This window comes from Megascapheus bottae, chromosome 14 (genome assembly GCF_031878675.1).
Source record: "Megascapheus bottae isolate mThoBot1 chromosome 14, mThoBot2.hap1, whole genome shotgun sequence".
Lineage (NCBI taxonomy): Eukaryota > Metazoa > Chordata > Mammalia > Rodentia > Geomyidae > Megascapheus > Megascapheus bottae.
The window spans coordinates 13,998,076-14,026,042 of NC_143522.1; the positions used below are offsets into that span (position 1 = coordinate 13,998,076).

General features: G+C 45.8%; 1 long non-coding RNA gene across 2 annotated transcripts; it reads right to left on the reverse strand.

The window, feature by feature from the left end:
• Nucleotides 1-12,562: 12,562 nt before the first annotated feature.
• Nucleotides 12,563-27,912, reverse strand: LOC150054734 (uncharacterized). 2 transcript variants are annotated; one of them, XR_016537650.1, is made up of 3 exons: nt 27,841-27,912; nt 14,922-15,079; nt 12,563-14,430 (listed from the first exon to the last, which is right to left on the reverse strand). It is a non-coding gene; the product is annotated as an uncharacterized LOC150054734 (long non-coding RNA). The 2 variants fall into 2 exon arrangements; XR_016537649.1 differs by having other exon boundaries at nt 12,563-14,439.
• Nucleotides 27,913-27,967: the final 55 nt, after the last annotated feature.

A 27,967-nucleotide genomic window follows, 5' to 3' on the forward strand; every position in this document is an offset into this window, starting at 1 on the left:
CTTCTCGTGGGTCACAGGGTTTGAACTCAGCCTGGGCATTGTCCCTGAGCTTTTCAGCTCAAGGCTACCGCCCTACCCTTGAGCCAAGCCCTACTTCCCGTTTTCTACAGGTTAATTGGAGATAAGAGTCTCAGGTCCTTTTGTGCCCCAGCTAGCTTTGAACCTTGATCCTCAGATCTCAGCCTCCTAAGTAGCTAGGATTACAGGTGTGAGCCACCACGCCTGGCTGTGTGGAGGTTCTATCCCCCAGAGCACTATATTCTTATCTGCCAGGCACCTGGACAGGATTTGAGAGGAATTTACCAGAAGAGGAAGGCAGACCAAGACTTTGGAGCCAGATCATTGTAGAGTAAGATGTGGATGAAAGCCTCCAAACCACCAGTACCAGAACATAGCAAGAGGTTCCAGAATTTTCTCCCCTCTCTTCTAGGTAGCTATATTGTTTCCTGGCTCTTTGGCTCTGAGAGCTTGCACTCATGCTGTTCTGTAGTTCTGCAGAATTGCTTGGGGATCCTCCACCCCATCCCTGGTTTGCCACTTCTCTCCTCCAGATGTCAGGCTCCATGCATTCAGTTGGGGTAATCTACCTTCTCTATCTTCCTGAAGGTTTGAACTCAGAGCCTCAAGCTCTCACGTGGCTCCCTGGCTGATATTCTACTGCGTAGCCATACTTCTACTTCCAGTGTTTGGTTGCACATAAGTCTCATAGACTTTCCTGTCTGGGCTGGCTTTGAACAGTGATCCTCAGATCTCAGTCTCCTGAATAGCTAGGATCATAGTCATGAGCTACCAGTTCCCAGCTGGGTTTTACTTTTTGACAGGTGGAACAGCATGAATATATTAGAGCTTAAGGCAGAGCTTATGGCTGTGTGAGGAACTCACTGCCATCCTCACTGCCAGCCTTTCTCTCATGCCCTGCCCCATTTCTAGGACTCATGGAACTTGCTAGACTCCAGCTTTTGCTAATGCGTGATTCTGCCCAGAGATTCCTTCCTGCTCTGAGCCTGACTTACAAGAAGTTGTCCTATCTTATCTCCTTGAAGGCAGCCACATCTTTTTTCTACTTCCTGGAGGCCCATCACGGGTTTGCTTGAGCAGTCCTGGTCTCAGGAAGTCACAAGAACCCATTGTAGGCCTGGCATTGTAATCCTAGCTGCTCAATGGGCTAAGATGTGAGGACCACAATTCAAAGCCAGGTTTGAGCAGGAAAGCCTGTGAGACTCTGCTCTCTAATTAACCATCTATTGTAGATAAGTGTTTCACCATCTTTCTTGTCCAGTCTGGCTTCGAATGTTCTAGAAGTTTGTCAGGTGACTATAATGTCCAGTTTGGGTTGAGGGCTGCTACATTTCTTTTCTTTCTACCAGTACTGGGGCCTGGCCTGGAAGTCTCAGACTCTTGTAAGCTTTTTCACTCAAGGCTGGCTGCTGTTCTGCTACTTGAGCCACACACACCCCTCCACTTCCAGCTTGTCTGTTGATTCACTGGAGATAAGAGTTTCTTAGGTTTAAATAATCCTGGGGTTCAGTCCTTAGGTACTAGACAAGAGAAGAAACGTGGGCTCACAGAGACCCACCTCTTTCTTCCTTTCCAAACACAACCTGTGGCTATTTGGAGAGGAGCGAGAGGGAGGATGGGGAACCCTTGGCAACTGGTAATCTCGCCTGACGATAAGTTGAGCTGTAAAATCCAGGTGGTTTAATAAATCACTTTGGCAGCAGGTTAAAAAAGAAGAGTTTCTTAGGTTTGTCTATCTGGGCTGGGCCCTTTGAACTCCAATTCTTAGAGCTTTTTTTTTTTTTTTTTTAATGCATGTAGTACTGAGGAATCGAACCTGGGTCTTTGTGCATGGTAGGCAAGCACTCTACCAGTATGCATTCTCAAAGGGTGGTTTGTGGACCATCTACATCCAAATCCCTTGGAACAATTTATTAAATATGCACATTCCTGGGCTTCTTGAGTCAAAATATCCTGGGATAACAGGACCTAGAAATTGGAAGCCTTTTTAGTGTCATGAAAATTAGTGACCAAGGTTATGTTTCTCCCTCTCCCTCTCCCCCCCAACTTTTCTCTCTCCATCTGTCAGAGACATGTTCTCATTATGTAGAGCACACTGACCTCCAACTCCTGATCCTCCTGTCTCAGCCTCCTGAGCACTGGAATTACAGGCAGACACTACCATCCTCAGCTCCAATGTGACACTTTTAATGCTACAAATAGTAATGAGCAAAAACGAGGGAAAATACAGAAAAGTAATGATGAAAGATACAAAAATGGCTACATTCCTAGTTCCTAGAGACAATTAGAGGGTGCTCACTCAAAACAGAGGAACTGCCACCCCTTGTAAGGGTCGGCTCAGATTTGGGCTGTGTTCTGCAAGTAGGGCGGAGCCTGTCATCTGGCCCAGGACAGAATTATTGCCTCCAATTACATGGCTGATTATCAATTACTTGTGACCATGGGGGAGCATGTGTGTGCGTGTGCCTAAGTGTCTTTGCAAATCATTAAGGGTTGTAATTCTGGATTATTGTTGATTAACGAGAGTGGGGCCTGGTACCTGCAGCAGCCGGGATGGCAGCCCCGCAATTATGTCCCAGCTGATCAGTAATTGGTGCATCACGAGATGATTTCTCTCTGGGCTGCCTCCTCCCAGCCTCTCCTGCCCGCTCCACAATTAGCACCATGGCTCATTCCTTTCCGCCCAGGCAGAATTCAGAGAGCTGCACAGTGAGTAGGACCATCAACTCTTACTAGAGGTGGCCATGGGACATGAGGAGAGAGCAGACAGAGGAAGTGTGCACTCACAGGGCATGGAGCTGGCTGGAGCTTCCTGCGATGGAGTGCTGTCTGAGCTGTCTTATGGTCACTCTTCCAGGAAGACAAGATAGAGGTGGGGTATTTTACAATCTGTACCCTCACTGAGCAGAGGAAGCCTGACTCTGGAGGGAGGAAGGGATCCCTGAACAATATTCCAGAACTGCAAGGCAGCAATCTCTTAGCGTAACAGAGACAAGGAAAAAAGCAAATCTACAGACTGGGGGAGATGGAGAGGTTCCTCCTGCAACTCTCCTCACCACCACGCCTGTCCTCAGGATGCTGATAGATTACACAGTGATCTAATTCCCTAAGCAATACAAGCTTCTGTCTTCCAGAGACTAAAGAAATGCTAACTCCATGGAGCAAGGAGAGGAGAGGAAGGATCGTATGGAGGGGCAGAGACTGCCTTTGGATTGTGGCACCTATTCCCCAATTCTTCACCCCACTTCCAAGCTGGGTCCCCAAGTGCCTTCCCCTCTACCTAGGCCTCCAGTATGAAGTCCAGGTCCTCAAGCTCTTTTATTTTTATTCTGTTTGTGAGTGTGCTGGTACTGGCGTTTCAAGTCAGGGCCTGGACACTGTCCCTTAGCTTTTTTGCTCAAGGCTGGTGTTCTTCCTTTTGAGCCACAGATCCCCTTCCAGTTTTTCTGATAGTTAACTGTAGATAAAAGTCTCATAGAAAAGCCAGGCGACAGTAATTCACACCTATAATCCTAGCTACTCCGAAGACTGAGATCTGAAGATTGTGATTCACTGCCAGCCTGGGGAGGAAAGTCCTTAAGACACTTATCTCCAGTTAACCACCTAAAAACTGTAAGTGGAGCTGTGGCTCTAGCGGTAGAGCACTAGCCTTGAGCAAAGGAAGCTCAGGGACAACACCCAAGTCCTAACTTCAAGCCCCAGGACCCGAAGGGAAAAAAGGTCTCATAGATTTTTCTGCCGGGGCTGGCTTAGAACCATGATCATAAGATCTCAGTTTCCTGAGTAGCTTGTATTACTGGAGTGCACCACCAGCGCCAGGCCTGGGCCCCCCTCTTTGCTTCATCCATGTGCCCCCTCCCCACTATAGTTGCTTATGGTGCCCAATCTGACCCCTTCACCTGGGGCCTCTCCACTCACCTTCCCTCACTAGGGCACAGAGCCCATGAGAAGGCATCCATGCAAACTCACACCTCACCCCGTTCCTGACAAAGGGGGCCTCCCTCTTCTCCCCACTCCCAAACAGCAGCTTTAGAGGAATGCAGGAGGATGGGGAGGGCCAGTTGTTCCAGAAAACATCCACACAAATGACTCGCCTGGTAGCAAAGCCGGCATGTAGTGTGTGTGTCAGCCCTGCATCTGTCTCTCGGCCATTTTCATTTTTATCTACTTAGGGTGGTCAGCAGGTCACGGCAAGCAGGAGACGCAATGCTAATGACTCCCGCTCCACGTGGCGACCATTCAGGAAAAAGCTGCACTGTTCTCTCTGCCACATTAATCAGAGAAACCCATCAAGAGCCAAGAGCCGAGCCGTTGCTGGGAGACAGCTTTCTTCCTGTACCTGCCCTGAATGCTAATTACCATCCCTCTTGGTCGTGAGTCAGCTCCCTGCCAGGCTGGTGGTAGCCAGGAAAGGCCAGAAGCCCAGCCTTCCCCTGCCCACCCCCCCAAGGAAACATTCACACCAGCCTCAGCATCAGGCTTTCGAAAATGAGGGAGGTAGATTTGGGGAAAGTGGGCCCCAAGCCAAAGCTTGAACTATCGCTACTACCTGGTGCCTTGACTGAGTCTGATTACAACAGAGGCTTCTACTGCCAGGTACCATTTGTTCTATCTTTTTTTTTTTCTTTTTTTAAAGACAGAGTCTTGCTATATAGTCCAGGGTAGCTTCAGATTCACTATGTAACCCCAGGTGGTGCCTCAAACGTCTGATTTTCTTGCCTCAGCCTCCTAAGAACTGAGATTATGCACATGCATCAGGACACTTAGCATTGCCAGGCACTTTGACGACAGTGACATCACCTTAGATAGTGTTTCAGTGCGTAGGAAGCACAAACATAAATGCTTCAGACAGACAGCTGAGTCAACTCCCATATAACCTGAGGAACTGTTAAGAGCTACTATTTTGCAGTTACTTGTACATATCTATAATACAGGGAGGTTAAGTAACCAGTCCAAGGTCACCTAGTACCAACCCAGAGAGTCTCGTGGCAGGAGCCATTCTCTGACAGACTGATCTCTGCTACCTCATTGGTTTACAAGTGCTCACCAAATCCCCTGAGCTGGACATCCTGGGAGATCTTTTACATACACTGTTCATTCATTCATTCATTCATTCAGCAGCTATTTGTTGTATACCTACTATGGACAAGGCTGGGTACTAGTCACCAGAAAGACAGTGGTAAACAAGACAGGCTCTAGAGAAGAAATGACAGTCATTTCTTTCGGTCCATCTCCATTTTCAGCTTTTGGGTAGTTAATTGGAGAGAAGTCTCAGGAACTGTCCTGTATAAGCTGGCTTCAAGCTGCAATCCCGAGTAGCTAGGATTACAGGTATGAGCCACTGGTGCCCAGCTCGACCTCAAGGTCTTATTTTCACAAACGGCTGGCAAATGCAGAGTGTGGCAGATCCCCATGGAAACATAGTGAGGACTGTCACTCTTCTGGGAGATCAAGGAAGCTGCTTCTACATAATGACAGACCAGAGGGGAATAACTTGTCCTGGAGCATCTCCAAGTGACCAGCCCATCCACGTCCTCAGGGAGCTCACTGGAAATGCAAATGCTAAGCCCTATAGCAGTGGCGTGCCTGGGCCTACATCTGAACAAGCCCTCAGATTCTGGTACCTGTCCACATTGGAGAACCACTGGCTTGTGCAAAGGCCCATAGGTGGTGAGAGGGAGGCTTTTGGGTGGAGCCAGGCAGAGTGGCCCCAGATGAGATGAGCTGGATAGAGGCTGGAGACACTGGTCTTACAACAAGGATGGGAGACCATTCAGCACTACATACTGTGCCCCAGGAAGCCTGGCCAACCTCAGAGATTAGAAGGAGCAGCCAATGACCTGAATGTCCTCTAGGAGGATGTCAGTGCCTGCTAAGGGTTTCTGAAGCCCTATGTCATCTGACCACCAGGAAGTGCTGGTCAGACAATGAGTTCTGTTGCTGGGGAAGTGTCTGTTTTCCGAAAGGAACCTGGGAGGGCAATTCCTTATCTTGGCTTGTGTTTGCAAAGGGGTAGGCAGGTGCATTTTCCTTCTGGTGGCGGAGGCATCCCTGGAGGAGGCTTCTTTCCCCTGAGGCAGACATACAGAACACCCCCTGCGGCAGAAGACAGGTATCACCCTGAGAGACAGGCTGGTACTGACCACGTGAGGAGCAAAAGCAGGACTACTGCAGGGATGGCTGGGCGTGTCTGTCTGGTTTGCTGTCTTAGCCCAGAAACAGGTCTGCAGTGGCGACAACCAAACAGCTGCCCCTCCCCCACCCTTAAACCTCTACCATTAGCTCCCCAAGAACATGACATGGTTTTCAGGACAAATGCATTGTTTGTTCAGGCTGGTTGTGCTTCAGGACTAGGGAGAGCATCTCCATCTCATGGGGTAGAAAGAGAAATGCAAATTCTCCAGTAAAGGAACATTTGTGCTTTGAGGGACAAGTGTGAGGGGTCTGAGTGCTGTTGTTATTATTTTCATCCAGAACAACTCCCTTTCTGCAAGGAGTTTTATAGGGGGAAAGAAACCAGGAGAAAACACCTGTGCTTTGAGTTCCCTACTGGCCTGTGGTTACTAGTAGACAGCCCTAAGCCCCCGCCGGGATTGGATGTGCTGCGACTACTGCACGTACTCTCCCACAGAGATACTTCTTGCTTCCCTAGCTGCCCCAGCTCTCCATGGAGCTCTTCAGGGGACAATCATGGTCCAGAAAAGCTCAGGAAATGGGAGCTGTGCATATTGATGACATAGACTTTAGGACTATATAAAGAGCAATAAATAGAGCATTTAGAAGCCCCATCTGTTCCTGTTCCTTCCCTTCCCGGTTGCACCAGCATGGCTGCTGGGATACGAACTTGATCTCCACTCATCTGGATCTGAGGCAAGCAGCATCTGGTTATTTCAACAGGTCCACGGCCTTCCTCTCATCCAGCCCACTCTTGACTTGCTCCTGGCCAGTCCTGTGACTGGCCTGCAGAAAGAATCCCCCTTCATGGAGGAAGAAAAAGATCTGTAACAGTGACAGCAGAGCACCAAGGGACCAGCCCTGACCTGATTGTATGCTCCTGCTAGCATCAGCCATGTCAAGGAGCCATATTTGACCCACTCTACACCCCTTTTGCCCCCTCAGCCTTGTGGGATTCCTGTCCACATGTATCTCCCCCGACCTAGGCTGCCTCTAGAGTGTCCACTGGACTCAGATCAGAAGTCCAGCCCAGCTCCCAGGATGTCATTTGCCCTCCGGGCAGGTAATAGTCTTTTGATGTGGGTTCAGGTGACATGAGCTCTCCTTCCCAGGGGTGCTTCTTGCAGAGCTAAAGCTAAGGGACTTTGGAGGCAGCTGCTGTGTCTAGAGAAGTGTGGCGAAGAGTGAGAACTCAAGGAATCCTGGGAGATGTAGGATGTCGGGCAAGAAGCCCAGAAAAAGATAGTGGCCTTCTTCACATTCTTTCTTCTCATTGTATCCAGGTTCTTGTTTTTTTCCCTCCTCCCCCCATGAGAACAAATGTGAACACAGAGGTAAAGAGAGAAAAAATGAAGAGTTCCTTTAATTCCCCTGTCTGGCTAATTTTTACCACATTCCTCAGCAATAACCAATATGAGCAGTTTGTTATTTTTCCAGGGCAATACCATGTACTTTCTGTGCATATACATATGAGAGCTGGATCTTCGTTAGCTGGTTTTACATAAATGGGCACCTGTCGGTCATATTGCTCTATGGTTGGTTGTTTTTTGCACTAGAACAATACATTCAGGATATTTTCTTGTGCCATCTTTGTTCTGTTCTTTACAATTTCTGCATAATAGGAACAGCATGGTGGGTCATCCCTGTAATGCTAGCTAAAATGGAAGGCAGAGAACAAGAGGATAGTGTTTTGAGGCTAGTACCAGCAAAATGTTTACAAGACATCATCTCAGCCAAAGAAAGTTGGATGTAATGGCGGGTCTGTCATCCTAGCTAGAGAGGAAGCATAAGTAGGAGGTTGTGGTCTCCGCAGTCCCAGGCAAAGATTCAAGACTCTATTTGAAAAACAAGAAAAGCCACTAGGATTAGGACTGTGTCTCAAGTGGTAGAGCGCCTGTATAATAAGCTCAAAGCTTTGAGTTCAAGCCCTACTACTTGCTAGTCATTAGTGTGGGAATTAGACAGTTGATTGCAATAGCTTTCCCTCTCTGTTCTTGTCCTCCCCCTATTGCCTCTAGGGAGTGTTCAGTCGAAACTGTGCCAATCCAACATTACTGTCTGCATGTGGAGTCCAGCAGTCCTCTGTGATGGATGGATAAGGTATCTCTGATTTTTTTTTTTTAAATCACGCAGCAAGCATGCTGTCTAGGCCTCTGTGCATGTGTTTGAATGGTTCTGGAAGCCCTGCTGCCTCCATGTGGGTCTAGCAGGCACAGATGCAGGCATCTTATGCTTGATGGGCGCTGCCATGGTGTGGGAGAGTGGTTAAAGGCTCCTATGTATGCTCTGTAGCTACTCCCCATAACACACATCGATCACGTGGCTGCTGGCTGCTGCTTCCAGGAAATCGATTGCAAAGACAGGCCATTGTCAGTGGCTTGCACACTGGAGGCTGCCGAGTGAGTAAATTAAATTGCATGAGGAAATCGTGGGCTCAGAATAGCTTGTAATGGAGAGGCCTAGGTTGTCTTTCTGCAGACGTGAAAAGAACACAGGCAGACACACCCTCAACCTTGCTCACTACCCCTGCTCCGGGTAGTGAGCCCAAAGCCTCTCTTTGGGCTTTGATGGAACTACTCATTAGCAGACAGGGTGAAGGAGGAGGCCTGGTCCAGAACCACTGCCTGGGCAAAGCCAAGTGAATCAGGAGGACAGCTCCTTCCCGGCAGGGTGCACCGGGTTGACTATCAGGGCTTAGGTGCTCAAGGTCACTGGGTCCCTTTTTCCTCTCCTCCTTCCGGCTTTTTACTGGTTAATTGGAAATAAAGACTCATAGCTTTGTCTTCCTGGGCTAGTTTCAAATCCAGATTCGCAGACCTCAGCCTCCTGAGTAGCTAGGATTACAGGCAAGAGTCTTGGGCACACTCTTTAGAAGATCATCAAGACAGGAAGTCACCTGCCCCCATGGGGCATGCCAAAAGTTGTCTTTGTTGCCTGCCAGCTCAACCTAAGCACTCAGGATTCTAAAGGTGCTAAACAGCACCTTCCTATCTGGCTCAGGTGGGGAGTGACTTCCTTTCTTCTGGGAAAAAGGCTACTTTCTAGAGGGGCTTACTGCCCTCCTGTGGCCCGAGACTGTCCAATGCAGCTTCTACTTCCATCCCTTGAGCTGCTGCTGCTGCTTCTGCTGCTTCTGGAGGCCATTTGTCCAGCAGAGGAAGCAGAAGCAGGAAAGGCGAAAGCAAAGGGGGAAGTAGGAAAGAAAAATCAGCAGATCAGGAAGAAGGAGGGTACAGTAAGGACTAGCAGAGATATTTTTTCATGACCTGGAAAACAGCAGCAATACTAGAGAAATTAAAATCATCAAATTGTAAATGGAACACTTTATAGCTAGAGAGTCTTTCGATGAATCTTTACAGTTATATAAACATGATTAGTAACCACCTTTTTTTTTTTTAAATACCAGTCCAGGGCTTGAACTCAGGGCCTAGGCACTGTCTTTGGGCTTTCTCAAGGCTAGTGTTTCACCACTTAGCCACAGCACCACTTCCGGCTTTTTCTGTGTATGTGACACCCGGGAATCGAATCCAGGGCTTTGTGCATGCTAGGCAAGCACTCTACCACCAGGCCACACTTCTGGCCTACATCTTTCTTTTTTTTTTTTTTTTCTTTTCAATTAAAAAAAAATTTGCTGGGAGGCACTAATGGCTCATGCCTGTAACCCTTGCTTCTCAGGAGGCCAGCCCAGGCAGGGAAGTTTGTGAGATTCTTATCTCCATTTAACTGGAGGTAGGACTATAGCTCCAAGTAGTAGAGTACTATGCTTAAGCAAAAAGAGCTCAGTGACAGTGCCCACACCCTGAGTTCAAGCCCCATGACTGACCAAAAACTAACAAAAAAACCTGCTGGCACTACTTAGCTTTTTGCTCACAATTGGTGTGGGGACAATTGAGTCACATTTCCACTTCTGGCTTTCTGCTGTTCAACAGGACCTAAGAGTCTCTCAGATTTATCTGCCTGGGCTGGCTTTGAACGAGATTCTTAGATCTCAACCTCCTGAGTTGTTAGGACTAAAGGTATGAGCCACTGGTACTCGGTCCTGGCTCCATCATTAATTATTTTGTGTATGTTATTTTGCTCAAGGATGGTACTCTACTACTTGAACCACAACTCCACTTGTGGCTTTTTGCTCATTAATTGGATATAAGAGTCTCATGGACTTTCTTACCCAGTCTGACTTTGAATCACAATCCTCAGATCTTAGCCTCGTGAGTAGCCTGGATTATAGACATGAGCCATTGTTCCTAGGCTTATCTTTACTTTCATAAGTAATGATATGAGGCCCCATCACTTAATTGCTGGGCTACTAGGTGACTGAGCTAGGATTCTGTTATCCCAGTGGATTAACCCTGGTGATCCCTTACTGGACAGAGTCAATTCTCTCCTGTGACCTGCCCCCTTCCCCAGGAGTGTGAGCCATTGTGCATCTGAACCCTTGCTTCCTGTGGCTTTGCCCCTCCCCCTTCCCTCCCCCATCTTCTTTCTTTGAGGTCTAGCCTTTATTGAAACCAGGTATCATTGTCCAATTCTGTGCCTTGCTGGACTTCAACCTTTTTCAGGTACCCAGGGCCTGACATCCAGCGCCAGGCCCAGATCCAGGTGCCCAGGTCATCTAGGTTGGAGAGTCCAGAGAGGCAGAATGACAGAGTAAATTATTAACCAGCAGACAAGATCACCAGGGAGCCAAAAACATCAATGGAGGTGAAAGTCTATTTAGCTCTTGGCCTGAAAAGATGTCCTAGTATATTATTCCATTAAAAAATAAAGCAGGTTATTAAGCTGTACTCAGTAAGAAAACATTTTATTAATGAAACAAAAGTATTCTCTATGTTTCTAAGCATAGAAAAAGGATATTTGCCAATATGTTAACAGATGATTTCACTGTCTTTTCTTGGCTTATTTTATGTTTTCTCTCTTTTTATTTTCAATGAAAGTCAATTATTGAATGTTTTAAAAAGCAATAGAAGTAAACCAAACCCAGACTGGTTGTGTGCTCACTTAAAAAAAAAAAACAACACTGGGTTTTGGTGGCTCACACCTGTATTTCCAGCTACTCAACAGGCTTAGATGTGAAGATCATGGTGCAAAGTCAGCTTGGGAAGGAAGTCCATTGGAAAGGTGAAGTCATGTCAACAACTCAGTTGTGTGGAGGGAGTATTGGGGGATTGGAAGCTTCACCCCCACCCTCAGAGATCCAAGACCTTAGCCTTGCTGACCTGCCATGAAGAAGGCTTCCCCCTTCTTCGTTTCTCCCTCCTCTCTCCCTTCCATCTCTTCCCCTGCTCCCTCTCCCCCGCCATATCATTTAGGATGATGCTGACTTCCAAAGCTAGAAACTAGAAGAGCTACCTCTATCCCAATAGCCCAGGTCCTGAGCAGATTGGGAACTTGATCCCAGGGCACAGAGTGGGAACCCTGCTTCATTGGAGAATTTAGTATGGGCAGGATCCTGACAAGATGAAGAGAGGTGGGGGGGGGGCAGAGAGAGAAAACATAGAAAGTCTTCATCATCCATCAAAGAAACAGCACTACCTTGGGACTGACTTTTCTGTCCCCTCCCAGAAGTGAGGAAGGAGACAGGCACTGTGCCTCCTTTTCCTGAGCACCTACTATGTGCTATGAGTCTTTTTACCCTTCCAGAGGGCTCATGGTACAAGGGTACCCCTGGGGCACAGAGGGCACAAATCTCAGGAGGGAGGTTCCGGACAATGGCCCCACAGAGAGAAAGGAGTATTAGCAGCTTCTTTTTTGTTTTTTTTTTTTTTTTTTGCCAGTCCTGGGCTTAAGCTCAGGGCCTGAGCCCTGTCCTTGGACTTTCTCAAGGCTAGAGCTCTACCACTTGAACCTCAGCACCACTTCCAGCTTTTCTCTATGTATGCGGTACCAAGGAATCAAACCCAGGTCTTCGTGCATGCTCAGCAAGCACTCTACCACTAGGCCAAACTCCCGGCCCCAGAAGCTTCTGTGTGCATACTGTTCAAGGTTCCCAGGAACCTCTCTTTCTTAGGAGTGGAGAACAAGGCCCTGATTTTGTTTAAAGAGTGTGATTCCCTGATTACCCTTGTCGGTTTAATGGCAAGACTCACCATTTCCATCCTAGCTGCCATTAAAATAGCCATCATCAGAAAGGCAGCCAAGCAATCTGGAGAGACTGCCTGCAATCTAGCAGAGCTGTAATTCAAGGAAAAGGAGGAGAGGGTGTTTCATGTCACTCTGGTCCCATCTTCAAATCAAATCCCTCATGGTAGCCCTCCCTGCTACCTAAAAACATGAGTTCCTGTCCTCAGGCTTTATATACACAGGGCACATATGGAGGGTTGAAGCACTTGATTGGGAGGCAGGAGGCTAGGTATTCTTTAGCTCTGTGTGCTCTCTCCTGGGTCACCTTGGCATAGGTGTAAAGGCATGAAGTTTTTAAGGGATGTTGTGAGACATTGCTCAGCCCCACAGCAAAATCTCTGCTCTAAATGGAAGTCTAGGAAAATTATGTTGCAGGGCCCTAAGGATCCTGGTATGGCTGCAGATAGTCAAAGTGTGATTGCTAGTGACATCTCGTGGAGACATTGGGGAACTGCACCAGCTTGGACAGAAGCCATAGGGTGACATTCAGCTTCCCTCATTGCGTGGAGAGGAGCTGATTGCAATTAATCACACTCACCATCTTACACAAGGAGCTGTCTTTGAACTAGAAAAGAAACCCCCTAAATCACACAGCAACACTCCAGCCAGATCTCCCTGCCATTAACCTCCAGCTCTACACCTGTTTTGTTTAAATCTGTCCCTTTTCAAATACTGGCCTGATAACAAGTCTAGTATAATGGAGGGAGAGTAATGTCAGCAATAACATTAACAGCAGAAAAGTTGAATGGGCTGTTTATTCTTGCCACGAATTTCATATGCATTATCTCATCTAATTTCTCCAACAACCCGAGAGTACCCATTTTATCTCCAATTTCCAGATGTGGAATTTGAGCAACAGGCTTTTAGGAGAAGCTAGGTTTCAAACCTGGGTCATCTGGCAGTAGACCCCGCTCCTCTCCTTTCCTCTTCTTTCCCTTTCCTACCCTTCCCCTCTTCTCTTCTCCCTTTCCTCCCCTTTCTTTTCTCCTCTTCTCCCTTCCTCTTCTCTCCTTTGCTCTCCCCTCCCCTTACTTTCTCCTTCTTTCCTTCCTTCCTTTTGTTCCTTCATTCCTTCCTTATTTCCTTCCCTTCCCTTTCTTCCTTTTTTCCTTCTCTTCTTTCTCTTTCCTTTAGACAAGATCCCATTTTATAGCCTAGGCTTGCCTCAAACTCACCATCCTCCTGCCTCAGCTTTTTGTAGGGTGGCATTGTAGATGTATAGCACCATACATGGCTGGGCATCCCCTTAATTTTCCATGGTATGAATACCATTCACAGTAAGAACATCCTCTCATTCAAGCCATACCCTTAGCCCTACATCCCCTTGTTTTAAAGCCCTACACTGTGCTGTTTCATTGCCTTCCTTCAGTGTCTCCCCATCCACCCCACTCTCCAGGCAATCTTTCCAGGCTGGAGAAGACCTCCCTCTGTGGTCACTGGCTTGATTCCCCCAGGTTGAGTGCTTTTTCATGGCTTCTTGGACAGTGACTGATGGATTAGACAGACATAGTTCTGTTCCTTACTACCAGGGACCTGGGGGTCCTTCCCAAGTTCCATTTTCCTGGACTGCCAGTGTAGATCTTAATTCCCTGCCTGGAGAGGGCATTGTAAAGGTGAGGGAAATCACCTGGATGAATAGTGCTTATCTACCAGCAGTGCAATTCCCCAATGGGCATGGCCACTGAGTAGACAGCAGGAGATGGTAAATTCTGATCTTACGTCTCCTTGAGAAGCTCCACCACAGAGAAGGGCTAGGATATGGAGAGCAAGGCCAGGTTGCACAGGATGCAGCTTGTGAGCCGCAGAGGGAGCTGCTGCTGTAGCCCAAAGAATCTCCCAAAGGCGGTACTGAGCCAGGATGGGGGATGAGAGACCAGAACTCAGTATTTTGAGCCTTATCCTCCCATGGAGACAATATTACCAAAACAACAGTGTCCCAGCAGGCTTCAAGCTTACATTCAGGATATGACGAGAGACCCTTGAACCATCACCAAGCCTCAGTGGCGTTCAGGAAGTATAAATAAGTAGGATGTCTGGATCCTGGTTCCAGCTCTACTCCACTCTGCTCTGGTGGAGTTGGTTCTCTCCCTTCCTCTTTGGTGTCAGCCTTGATTATATCTGCAAAGACTATTCCCAAATAAGTCCAGGTACTGGGGATTAGGCTTCAGTGGATCTTTTTGGAGGACATAAGGGGTATTACCATGATGACCTAGCCACATAGGTTGCAGGTTACTATTTCTGCAATAGAAGTGAGTATGACAGTCAGCTTTCCTCAAGTGGGAGGACACAATGCAATGCTGTCACTCCCAGGAGGAAATGAGGGTTGGGGCCATCTTAGAGGCAGGCTACCACACTACCATGCATCAAACAGAGCATGTAAAATCTCCCTCCCAGGCAGTGGTTACAAAGGAAGTAACGGAGAACCAGGTGTCTTAAGTAAGGAGTGTGAGGAGAATGGTGAGGGTTTGGAGTTATCAACCTGCAGGGAAGGTAACACTCTGTTGGAAGCTTCATCATCAAGGGTGTTAGGCTCCCATCACCCTCATCCCAAATCCAGTACTGGGGGCTTCCATGGAGTCCTTCAAAGCCGTGGCCCTCAGGGCTTGTACCTGTGCTGAGAATGGGGTCCTGTGAGGGCTTCTAATCGAAGCTGTGGGTGGGCCATTGTAGGGTCCTTTGGAGTCTTTTAAGGATCTCAGCAGGAAGAAGCTGCAGAAGATAATGAATTGGGAGGAGGGTGGCTAAAGATGGAGTCACAGTCCTTATCCTGGAATGGAAGTACAGATAAGACAACTTCAGGAAAGAGCCACAGAGACAGATTTCTAAAGAGCTCAGGGAATTCTTGCCATCTGCCAGGTTCGGAGAGCTGGCAGTCATGTGGTCAGATTAGAACAGTCCCATTTCCCAATTCCCTTCTTTTTTCTTCCTTACCCCATCCCCACCCCACTTAGACTGGGAAAACAACCAGTGGGAAATGAGGAAGTGTACTCAGGTGAGAAAATAGACAAATCCTGCCATGCCTCTGTACCTGGAGACCAGTGGTACCCAACTACAAACCATAGTAGGACAGGAAAAGGGCATTTATCTTTGAAGAAAGATAAGAACAGATGGAAGAACTGTCATTTACTACCTCAGACAGATGCTGTGTGTTTTATCACATAAAAGAAGCGTATCTGGGGCCAGGAGTTTGGCTGAGTGGTAAAAGTGCTTGCCTAGCATGCACAAAAACCCGGGTTCGAGTCCTTGGTACGCCATACATAGAAAAAGCCAGAAGTGGTGCTGTGGCTCAGGTGGTAGAGCTCTAGCCTTGAGAAAGTCCAAGGACAGTGCTAAGTTCCTGAGCTCAAGCCCCAGGACTGGCAAAAACAAGCAAGCAAACAAACAAACAAAAATCAGAGTAGGGGAGGGACTGGCAGAGCTGTGGTCTAGGGGAGAGGCCTTATGGTACACGTGGACAGTGAGAGGTAGAACAACATGGATTACACCCCACAGTCCACAGATAAGTCTTACTGAGTTCAAGGGGAGTTGGGGCTCATAGTTCCTACCTTCATCCTGCCCCCAATCTCCTTGTCCCCCACCAAAGTCAGGAACTTGCCTGAAAAGTCCCTGATCCTTGTGCAGCTTTTGTACAGAATAGCAGAATGTTTACTATTTGCTTTTTTTTTTTCTCTTTCCTATCAGTCTGGAAATTAAAAAAAAAAAAAAAAGAACAACAAAAACACAACAACAACAGAAAGAACTCCTTGTCCCCAAGCAGAACATCCACACCCTCCGAACTCTTCACCCAGCCTTGACCTGACTTTACCCGTGAGGGGGAGGGGAGGCTGGGCATGAGGCCCAAAGATGCAGCTCTGCCTGGGAACAAAAGCTGTTTGGAAAGCTTTGGCAAAGTCCATGAAGTAGGGGAGGGAGTGCTAGAGAGAGCATGGCAAACAATTCTCTTAAATAAAATCCTCTTCCCCTGTTCTCTGGTGGCTCACTAATATAATTCTAACTACTCAGGAGGCTGATATCTAAGGATGGAAGTTCAAAGCCAACCCCAGAAGGAAAGTTGATGAGAATTTTTTTTCTTGTCAGTCACGATGCTAAACTCTGGGTGTAGGTATTGTCCCTGAGCTATTTTTACTCAAGGCTAGTGTTCTACCACTTTGAGCCACAGCCATTTCCACTTTTCTGGTGGTTAATTGGAGATAAGAGTCTCAGAGACTTTCTTGTGAGACTGGCTTTGAACCTTGATCCTCAGATCTTAGCCTCTTAAGTGAGTAGGATTACAGGCATGAGCCACCAGTACCCAGCATTTAAGAGATTATTTCCAATTAACTACCAGAAAACTGGAAGTAGAGCTATGGCTCAAAGTGATAGAGCAAAAGCCTTGAGCAGAAAAGCTCAGGGCCTGAGTTCAAGCCCCACAACCAATTAAAAAAAAAGAACCCTCCCCCATTACCACAGAATTGTGATCTTCTTGATCAGCCCTTTAAATGTCTTACTAGTTACTGGAAAGCAACTGGCTGGCTGCATCCTGTCTCTACTCTCATGCTTGGGACTAGCTCTGTCCTTTTTTTTTTCTGGGCAAAGTGAGGCTTTGCCCAGAAGGAAGCTATGAAAGAAAAGAAACTAGGAGCGAGGACTGGGAAGTCACCAAGTCAGACCACTGGCTGAGAACCAGACACCATGCAGCAAGACCCCTTGCTGAGCAGAGGCAGGGCTAGAGTGCAGCGTGGAGATGAATCTGCACACCAGGGCCTTCTACAGTGGAAGCTTCTGGAACAGCCTGCTTTCCCAGTCAGGAGGGATGCTACAGAGACCAGGGACCAGAATTCTTGGCATTCTTTCCACCCCAAATGTTTATTGTACTGATTGACCATGCCAGGAAGATGCCCAGGACCTAAACATATTTCATTCTTCGCAGGCTGCAGAAGAGAGGGCTCCTAACACCATTTAAGCCTTTCTCTAAATGTTTCGGTTGCTGGGTTCTAAATAAAATCTCTTTGTCTCAGTGTCCTGGAACCTGGGCCTAGAAGCAGACACAATCCTCCACCAGACAATGACAGCATCCTCAGCTGTTTCTCCAAACAGCTGAATAATTGCATCGCTTAATTATGAACAAATTAGTGTCCCTTGACTTGGAATGACCAGCCCAGGAAAGTCTCCGGGTGTGGCCTTTCCAAGAGGCTTCAGTCTTTCTGAGCATGTCTACTTTGGATATAATTGGGTTGGGGGGAGGGAGGAAGTAAGATGATAGGTTTGAATGCCAAAGTCTTTCCCCAAATTCAGTATCAGGAAACAGGGCCTTTGGAAGGCAGTTAGCTGATAAAGGCTCTGACTTAATGTATGGCATTAAGCCCCTTATGTCTGAGGGGGTTTCTGCATGTGAGATACATAGAAGGCATCAGATATAAGGAATGAGGTCTCATCAGACACCAAATCTTCTGTCTTTATCTTGAATTTTTCAGTCTCCAGAACTGTGAGCAATATTCTTCTGTTGCTTATAAATTGTGCAGGATAAGGAATTTTGTTATAATATTTGTAAGACTTTATGACTAGGATATTAACAGCGCTTGGGGCTGCATAATTCTTTTTCTTGCCATGGCTATGCTATGATAGTTTAGGATTATCCCAGGCCTCTATCCACAAAATGCCAGTAGCATTCTTCTTCTGTACCATGACAAGCAAAGCTGTCTTTAGACCTTTCCGTGTGCCGGAAACACATAATCACCCCTGATTGCGCCATGGCAAGTATCAGTTCCCACTTAGTGATAGGACAGCTAAGGAGACTGAAGGGAAAACTGGATCACACATTCCCAAAGGAAACTTCCTTTCATGCAAAAAAAAAAAAGTCAACTTTAGGGGCCGGGAGTTTGGCCTAGTGGTTAAAGTGCTTGCCTAGCATGCATGAAGACCCGGGTTCAATTCTTCGGTACCACATACATAGAAAAAAAGCCAGAAGAGGTGCTGAGGCTCAAGTGGTAGAGCTCTAGCCTTGAGAAAGTCCAAGGACAGTGCTCAGGCCCTGAGCCCAAGCCCAGGACTGGCAAAAAAAAAAAGGTCAACTTTACATGGCATCTGAATCAGATAGCACTTTCTTGGTTGAACCAATTGAGAGAAAATTCACCTCTAAGTGATTTAAAAAGGGAGTGTTCGATGTACTGGCAGACAGACACTGCCTGTAATCCTACCACTGGATGCTGAGGCTGAGGATCTCAAAATCAAGATGTGTCTGGGCTACACAGCTCAGGACAGCCTGTTGATTTAAAAAAGTAATAAGGACAGGCCAGGAGCATAGCCTAGTGGTAGGCATGCATGAAGCCCTGGGTTCAATTCCTTGGTACCACATACTCAGAAAAAGCCAGAAGTGGTACTATGGCTCAAGTGGGAGAGCAGTAGCCTTGAGCAAAAAGTGTCCAAGAACAGTGCCGAGGCCCTGAGTTTAAGCTCCAGGACTGGCAAAAAATAAAACAGTAATAAGGACAAAGAATGCTGCCATTGAGGTAACTGAGAAGCCTAAGGATTAACCATGGTGTTAATTGATGCTAAACTTCCTCCAAGGATTCAAACAACATCAACATCACCAAGATTTTTTTTAAAAAACATAGTACTGAGGCTCAAACCCTGGGCCTTGTACATATTAGGTAAGTGTTCTATCATGGAACTATATCCCCTAGTCTTCTAGGCCAGTGTGTGTGTGCGTGTGCGTGCGCGCGCGCGCGCGTGCGTGCGTGCGTGCGTGCGTGCGTGCGTGTGTGTGTGTGTGTGTGTGTGTGTGTGTGTGTGTGTTAAGTGGAAGAACATGGTGATTTACCCATGAACCTAAGGGATTCATATAAGAGGCCTCCCATAAATATCTGAAGAAGAGTCAAATAAAGGCAAAAATAAGCAAGCACATCAACAGTCTTTCAGTAGAGGTTTAAAGCTGATCAAATTTCGGTCTGGGGGCCAGGAGTGTGGCCTAGTGGTACAGTAACTGCCTAGCATGCACGAAGCCCTAGGTTTAATTCCTCAGTACCACATATACAGAAAAAGCCTGAAGTGGTACTGTGGCTCAAGTGGTAGAGTGCTAGCCTTGAGAAAACCCAAGAACAGTGTTCAGGCCCTGGGTTCAAGCCCCTGGACTGGTTAAAAAGAAAAGAAAAGAAAAAAGGTCTGGATATCAATATAGGACTGAGAGCACCAAAATGAGAGGGAGGAGGAGGGAGGGAAGAGGAGGGAAAAAGGAGGATGAGGGAGGGGGGAAAGGGAGAAGAGAGATGGGGAGGGAGGGAAGGAGGGAGAGTAACTTTTAAAATAGTCTCTTTCCAAGTACAGTTATCTATGGTAGCCCTCTACCTTCTTGCACTTTTAGGAAAGGCTCCAGTAGGAAGGAGATAGACCCTCTCAGAAATTATGCCTAAGTAGCAGCTATGTGATGTTTAGAATACGAGGAAACATTTTTTTCTATGTTAGGGTAGTAAACTAGATCTGACATGCTAAAAGCTTCTGAGTGACCAGACAAAGAAACAAAGAATTTTGCTCTTTCAACTGAAGTTGGAATGAGAAGAAGTATGAGGCCAACTGTAGCATATAGGATTTAGATTACTGCCATGAAGGATTTCCTAACATTAAAGAGCAAAGTATTCTCCATTCTCATTTTAAAAGATAGGTAAAGAAGCTTCCCATATTGATCTTTCGCCATTATCTTTTCCTGAATGTCCTGTCCCCCTTTACCTAAACTGATTAATCTCTGTGCTCCCACATGTTTTTTATGACATTTTATAAACCTGATCTGTGTGCTTCTCAGGGGGTAGACAATAGGTCTTATGCTTTATTGTTTTATTGGCCCTTAGGAAGACACAGAGGACACAGGAACCTGTAAAACAGCTTTGAGATAGGAAAATGTATTCACACTGTTCCCTCTTTAGAGCTTTGTATATAGCTATGAGGAGCTCCTTGGTAGTTGTTGGTGATGAAATGAGGAAGCATAAGGAAAACACGATGTCTGGTTTCCTACAACCACCTTCTACCCTTTGTCCCATTCCTTCTGTGACATCAGGTAGAGAAGCAAAAGTTGGACACTCTCTGTGAACACGAGAAGTCTAAATAACTTCTCATGGCACTTGAAGGTATCAGATAATCATAAATGATCAAGAAGCAGCAGGTCCTACACAAGAGCTGGGAAGGCAAGCTAAGAAACGAAAGTGCAAGCTGGCACGGTGGCTCACGCCTGTGATCCTAGCTACTCAGGAGGCTGAGACCTGAGGATCAAGGTTCAAAGCCAGCCTGGGCACAGAAGGACCTGAAACTTTTTATCTCCAATTAACCTCTAGAAAACAGGAAGTGGGGCTTGGCTCAAGGGTAGGATGGTAGCCTTGAGCTCAAGAGCTCAAGGACAGCACCCAGGCCAAGTTCAAGCCCCATGACCCATAAAATAAAAAAAAGAAAAAGAAAAGGAAAAAAAAGAAAGTGCACTAGGAAAAGCTGGTAGAGAATTCTGATACAACTAGCCATAAAGGCTTCTGTCTCTTTGTAGTGTCCCAATACAGGCCAGCTACAAATCGCATCTGAGAGCATGTGCCAAGGTGTTGGAGGATATTACCTCACACCATGCACTGAAGGGATGAAAGGGATGCTCAACCAACTTACTCAACAAATCAACTCATGAGAAAGGTGTTAGTCAAGCCTCAGGCCTTGTCTAGCAACTGCCTTCCCAATGGGACAGAAGTTAACTCAGCAATCAAAGCATTCACTGATGTAAGATCTAGGCCTGCCAAAATCCTTCCTTAAGTGGAGCGGTTGCATCGCTGCAAAGAAAACAAAGGGAAGGAGCATCTTTTAAACTGGAATGTGTAAAAGAGAGGTGGAGGCTGTGACTGCCTCGGCAGCAATTATGCAGAACAACTGCAGTGCAGACATAGGCAGTGCCATCCCATCAGACAACATCAGTGCCACATTCCTACAAGGGCTGTTTAAGAGCTGCTAATTATTTAGATTCCAAGTGGAGCTAGGTTTTAAAAGTGATTTTGAACTGATTACAGCTTTTTGAACTGATTACAGCTGGAAGCTATAAAGGCAAGGATCTAAATAAAAGTAAACAATTCCTTTGATCAAACACAAAGGAATAAATAAAATACCTTTACATATATAGTTGTTTGGCATGTATAAACAAATGATTTCTATATCACAGATACAAATATGCATGTGTGTATATGTGTTTTGTTCCAAGCTGAACCCAGGGTCTCATGTGTCCTAGGCAAATGCTCTTTTACTGAGCCCATGTACATCAAATTTCATGTTTGCTGAGATTATCCTTGTAATTCCTAATTTCTGGTATATACATCTGAGATATAGGAGATGTTTCCTGAATTGAATTTAATCAAAACAGTTGCTGTGTTAATGATTTGATCAGATTGTCATTTGTTGCCATAATGACCTACCATATAGTGAATAGTGGAAGAAAAACAAGACAAAAGACCACTTGAATAGCTCAAATGCAGGAACACATACCTATTTCCCTAGAAATCCAGAAGAAATATGCAAATATAGTCACTGTAGAAAGGAAAGCCAACCACTCTACATTCCACAACTGAGACCATATTGATTGCACTGTGGGAGTTGCTAGGCAACCACTTGGTAATTCCCAGTGTAATAGAGATGAGCTCTGTCTGCTTTTGTGGCTATATGTGACATGAGGAGACAACAGGTAAAGGACAGCTAAGAACAGCTGCACCTGGATGACACAATCACTCTATGAAGTGTGATGACATTGGAGAAAGTCCTCATGCCCTGTCAGAAGTTGCTGCAGGGGAAATTTCATTAAACTATTAGCACAAGACATTGGTGAGTTGTCTTGGATTTACCCTGTGGGTTATCCTGTTATCCCTGTCCACAAAGCAAGAGACCAAAGGCACAGAAATTCTGCTGTGGATGGCTGTCACTTCAAGAAGGGCTCCAGATGGGTATTTATGGCTCCTGCTGGGATGAGACTTTACCAGATAAAAACAGCCTTTGAAGTCTTAAAAAAGGACACACAGTTTCTCAAAGAAACCCACATTCTAGATGAACAGACCACATTTTTCATACCTGCTTTCAATAAGTTGTTTGCATATGATTTCCAAAATTTTAGATAAATGACCCCCCTTATAAAAATCTACTCTACTGTAAATCTTGACATCATTTTCTTTAAAATAGTCTGAAAACATAAGAAGCCACCAGAAAATGGATAAGGTATATCTAAAACCTTCTTTGACATTACACAAAGGGGGAAAAACTCACTTGAATTAAAACTGTACCTCAAACTAGGGAGGCTAAGCACATTTTTTGTTAGTTTTTTCTGGTTCTGGGGCTTGAACTTAGGGCCTGAGTACTGTCCCTGAGCTTCTCTGTGCACAGGGCTAGCATTCTATCATTTGAGCCACAGTACCATTTCTGGCTTTTTCTGAGTACTTTATTCAAGGTAAGTCTCATGGATTTTTCTGCCTGAGCTGGTTTCAAACCACAGTCCTCAGATTTTAGCCTCCTAAATAGCTAGGAGCTACCAATGCTGGCTACCAGGCTGTTTTGAGGAATAGCTAGGCAAGCCTCTATCACAACAGCTGAGTTGTCTTCTTATCCAATATGTTACTAATTTAACTAGCCCAGCTCATCAACCCTGAGGGGTAAAACACTGAAAAGGTCCAGTCCCCAAGAATGGTAAGAGGGAGGGAGGTTTGGCTTGCAAAGTTTTTAGACATGTCTCTGTCCACAGCATACAGCCACTATAGCCATCATCTCTATGGCTTGCAAATTTTATAAGACTCTTCATAGAATTCCAAATAAAATTCACATGACCAAATCCAATGTTGAGAAGGAAGAAGATCTCAAGGCATTCTTGAGGAAATGTTCAGAATGGAAAAGACTCCTCGGTGATTCAGAGTCACAGAAATAACAGGGCTCTGGAAATTCTTAGCCAGAATGACAAGTATGGAGCAGACTCTGGGTAAGCAAGCTAGCAGCAATCGCTGCTCCCCGTTTTTAACATATTCCAGTGGCCATATAAATAAAGTTGTGAACCAAGAGCCCGGAGGTGAGAGCAGAACAAGCCACGGAACCCACAAAAGAACAGGAGAGATGCAGTTTGTTTTTGCCCCAGAAACCTCGGAAGCTACTCCCCCTTGTGGTATGATCTGTTCTCTCTCTCTCATCTTACAGTATGATCCTTGAGCTGTCTAGTAAATGTTTAACAAGTTTGGACCCCACTACTCTCAAACTGGAATTTGCTTCATGGAAAAAACTATCAATACAAACTCAGATCTTAAGGAGCTTAGAGTACAGTGGGAAGAGAAGTAAGTATTATACTCAAGAACAGAAGTCAAGCCAGTCTAGATCAAGCTATAAGACACAGAGCACTCATATTGGGAACAATTTCTGTGTGGTCACTCCTCATGTTGGGCTTTGCAGCCAGCTTCCTGGGCTCCTTTTCCATCTGGCTTTCTGTCATGGTGGCCTGTATCCTTACTGTTTGTCCTCTCATACTGGTGAACTCAACTGGGATATACAAGCAATTTATAAGAAGGGAGAAACACTGTGAGGCTGGGTAGGCAGCCAAGGAAAATCTACAAGTCCAAAGTCAAATGGCTCCCCATATGAATGAGCAACTGCATAGCTTTCTGGATCATTTGAGAGTTTAATGAGTTAAAAATCAAAGCCTGGCTATGAGACAGTGGTTCATACCTGTAATTCTAGCTACTCAGGAGGCTGAGATCTGAGGATGGCAGTTCAAAGCCAGCCTGGGCAGGAAAGTAACCACCAGAAAAATGGAAGTGGAGCTGTGATTCAAAATAGTAGTATGCTAGCCTTGAGGAAAAAAGCTAGGGACAGTGCCCAGGCCCTGAATTCAAGTCCTACAACTGAAAAAAAATTTTACATCCATCATACTCAGTCAGGTAGATGACAATTTCTAAAAATCTTTTCACTAAAAAGATTCTATGTAAGGGTTCTTGCAGGTTCAAAAAAAAAAAGGGGGCCGGGAGTTTGGCCTAGTGGTTAAAGTGCTTGCCTAGCATGCATGAAGACCCAGGTTCGATTCCTCGGTACCACATACATAGAAAAAAGCCGGAAATGGTGCTGAGGCTCAAGTGGTAGAGCTCTAGCCTTGAGAAAGTCCAAGGACAGTGCTCAGGCCCTGAGCTCAAGCCCAGGACTGGCACACACACACACACAAAAAAAACCAAACAGCTTTGGAGTGTTGGAGAGGATATGAGGGTGGAGGTCAGCAGATACCTCTGCTACTCCTTCTCTCTCCCACCTCAGCCAGCATCTTTGTCCTGGTAGAACATCTGAAGATGGTGCTCGGCCTCTAACCCACAGGTCTTCGCACACAAGTGCCTGCCCCTAGTGCTTCTGGCTTCCCGCTGGCCTAGCACAGCAGAGAAGAGGTGTGGTGAAATCCATTCCCCTTGAACATTTCAAATCTGAAATTCTAATACTGGTTCCACTTGTTATCATTGGTGACTCTGACAAGTGACATGGCCTTTGTACCTTAGTTGTCTCCAGTTAAAAAACAGTACTACCATCACTTTTTAGTACTGTGGGAGGCTTGAGTGCGTACACTTGAACAAATCAGTTAGAACCAGGTCTGACACAACATTAAGTCTTATGTTCACTGTTGTTATAAAAAACTTTACCTTGGGCTCCAGAGTACTCTGGTGTCAAAGGAATTTTAGGTATTGACAGGGGAATAGTACAGCTATTGGAAGGAGTTTTCATGGTCCCGAGGATCAAACCTGAATCCACCTATTAACAACTTAAGGCAATATGAGTATTGTCTTCATGTTTCTGCTCTTCCTAAAAAATATAAGCCAAGCACGAACATAGCTAGTGTAGCCTTATCACCTGAAGAAAGCAGATAATGCATCCTGGTGTTCCTGACTTCTGGCTCTGACTGCAGATCCCTCTGAATACCCAGGACAGAGAGCTAACTTCTTTTCTTATGACCATGACACTCACCACATTATCAAGTCCTCTTTAAAAACCACTTTAAAGTGGTCAGCATCAAGAGTGCTGAGTGCTGACTCAGACTAGAGGATAACTTTAGATCATCACCAATATGAAATGCTGGTCCAGGAATGGTGGTTTTTTTCTCTGTTGTTTGGCAAAACTGGAGAAATAAGAATATTATGAGTTTTTCAGAAAGCTGAAATTATTCAGTTTAAATGTGAAACCATTGAGTTTCTTCTTGTGTATATGAGAAGATGTCAAAATATCCCTTTTTTGTAAATGTTATTGAAACTGGGATTTGAAATGAGGCCTTTTGAATATTTTACCTGATTCCTAATTACTTTAAAATAATATTAAAATAATTTGAATTTTAAATTAAATTTTAAAATGAAAATCTTATTTAAAAAATTGAGACAGGCTCTTAATAAATTCTTCAAGCTGTAGCTATCCTCCTAACCTCCATTATATCTGAGACTATAATGGCACAAACCAAACCTGGTCAAAATAATTGTAATATATATATATATAAAATCTAGGAAGAAAAACTAGGACAAGTTCACACTTCATGGTATCCTCACATGGTGGTAACTTAATGAAGCAGGCTGGGTAAAGTTGAGGTTTCTGACCCAGCTCTTCCTAATAGAAGGAAAAAGAAATCTATTCTGCAACTCTAAATATAGCATTTAAGGGTGCATGTCTCCCTCTGCTGGCAATGATACTAGCGACAACCAGTGGTTCTGGGAAGACTCCAAATGCCAAGATCCTAGAGCAAAAGGTGGAGTTTTGCCAGATACAGGTGGCTCATGCTTGTAATCTATTCAGGAGGCTGAGATATGAATACCACAGTTCAAAGCCAGCTGAGCAGGAAATTCTATGAGACTCATCTCCAATTAACCAGCAAAAACCTGAAAGTGGAGTAGTGGTTCAAATGGTAGAGTGCTAGCCTTAAGCAAGTCCAGGGAGGGATTCTCAAGTTGAAGTCCCACGGATACACAGACACATGGACACACACAGACAGACAGACACACAAACACACACACACACACACACACACACACACACACACACACACACACACACACACACACACACACGGAGTTTCAAAATCTATTCTCCATCACAGGAACTTTAGCCTTAGCAATAATTCAAGAAAGACAGATCAAAGAACTTACTGCATCAGGAAACTATCATTAGAAATGCTGATTTCCAAACCCTGGTAATTAAACATAGCTTCTGAGGGGCTATATAAAATATTTATTATTTTCCTTTTTTTTTTCTTCTTCTGTCAGTTATAGGGCTTAAGCTGAGGGCTTAGGCACTGTCCTCTGAGCTTTTATGCTCAAGGCTAGCACTCTACCACTTTAAGCCACAGATCCTCTTCTGGTTTTCTGGTGGTTAATTGGAGATAAGAGTCTCACAGACTTTCTTACCAAGGCTGGCTTTGAACTGTGGTCCTCAGATCTTGGTCTCCTGAGTAGCTAGGATTATGGGTGTGAGACACTGGCTTTAATCCATTTTATAAACTGTTTATTCTATGTAATTATATAAGACTATATGGTAAGACAATCATAAAATTATGCCTATCAGGAAATAGGTCTGACTTATTTGGTTCCATTGCCAAACTTGTCTTTGAAACTCAAACTGGTACAGTGTAGCTGCCTACTCATCTTTAGGTAAAATCAGGAAAGTATGATTTGCCCTTTGGAGGACAAAGATTAAGGGCTTATGCTAATAAGCACACTCACATCCAGCAATATATCAGCATTATCTGTGTCTCGAGGACTAACCTGATTAACTATGACTTCATGATATTTTGAAATATTTCGACTGCCAGTACAAAGCAACTCAGCATCATCTAGGCCAGTACTGTCCAATGTAACTTTCTGCAGTGCTGGGAATGTGTTGTTCCATAAAATTAGCTGTAGTAGCTATAAAGCTCTCGAAATGCTGGCGAGTGGAGGAAAACTGGATGTTTATCGAGTTATTCAGTGCAGTCTGTACCGTCTGTAGTTTTTCCTTTCTCTTTTTGCCAGTTCTGAGGCTTGGCCTCAGGGCCTGGGCATTGTCCTTGGCATTTCTCAAGGCTAGCGCTTTACCACTTTAGGCCATGGCAGCATCTTTTCCAGCATCTTTTTTTCTGTGTGTGTGGTACTGAGGAGCCCAGGGCTTCGTGCAAGTCGCTTTGTGACCGTGTTGGAATCTAGGAAAGGCCAGGCATGACCGATACTACAACGTCCCACCTGACCAATCCCCCCAGGGAACTGTCAGACCCCGGGACAGCTCTGAGCACACCCCTGCTGCACCAGTACCACCTCACTCTCCCTCCATCCCAAAACTGCGGGGCTACCCTGCAGCACTCGAGTGCTGCTGTTCCGATGGCGGCCACATGGGAATCTCCTCGGAGCTCCACCCTTCTCTTCACTGGACGCGCAAGGGTCAGGGGCTGGGCCTGATACACGAGACTTCAAGAGACTGGGCCTGGGGCCTGCACACTCCCGTGTCCTCACGACGCCCTGCACCCTGATACTCTAAACAACCAAGCCTCCAGCCCCTACGGCCTCCGAGCCGGCTCTCACATACCCTCAAGAATCCGCCTGCAAACCTGACACGACGCCACCCTTCGACGGTTCCTACAAAATGGCGGCGGGCTCTCAGGCGCCAACCCTACAAACACGCGTCTGTCGCCGCGCAGAGTGCGCGCGCAGGC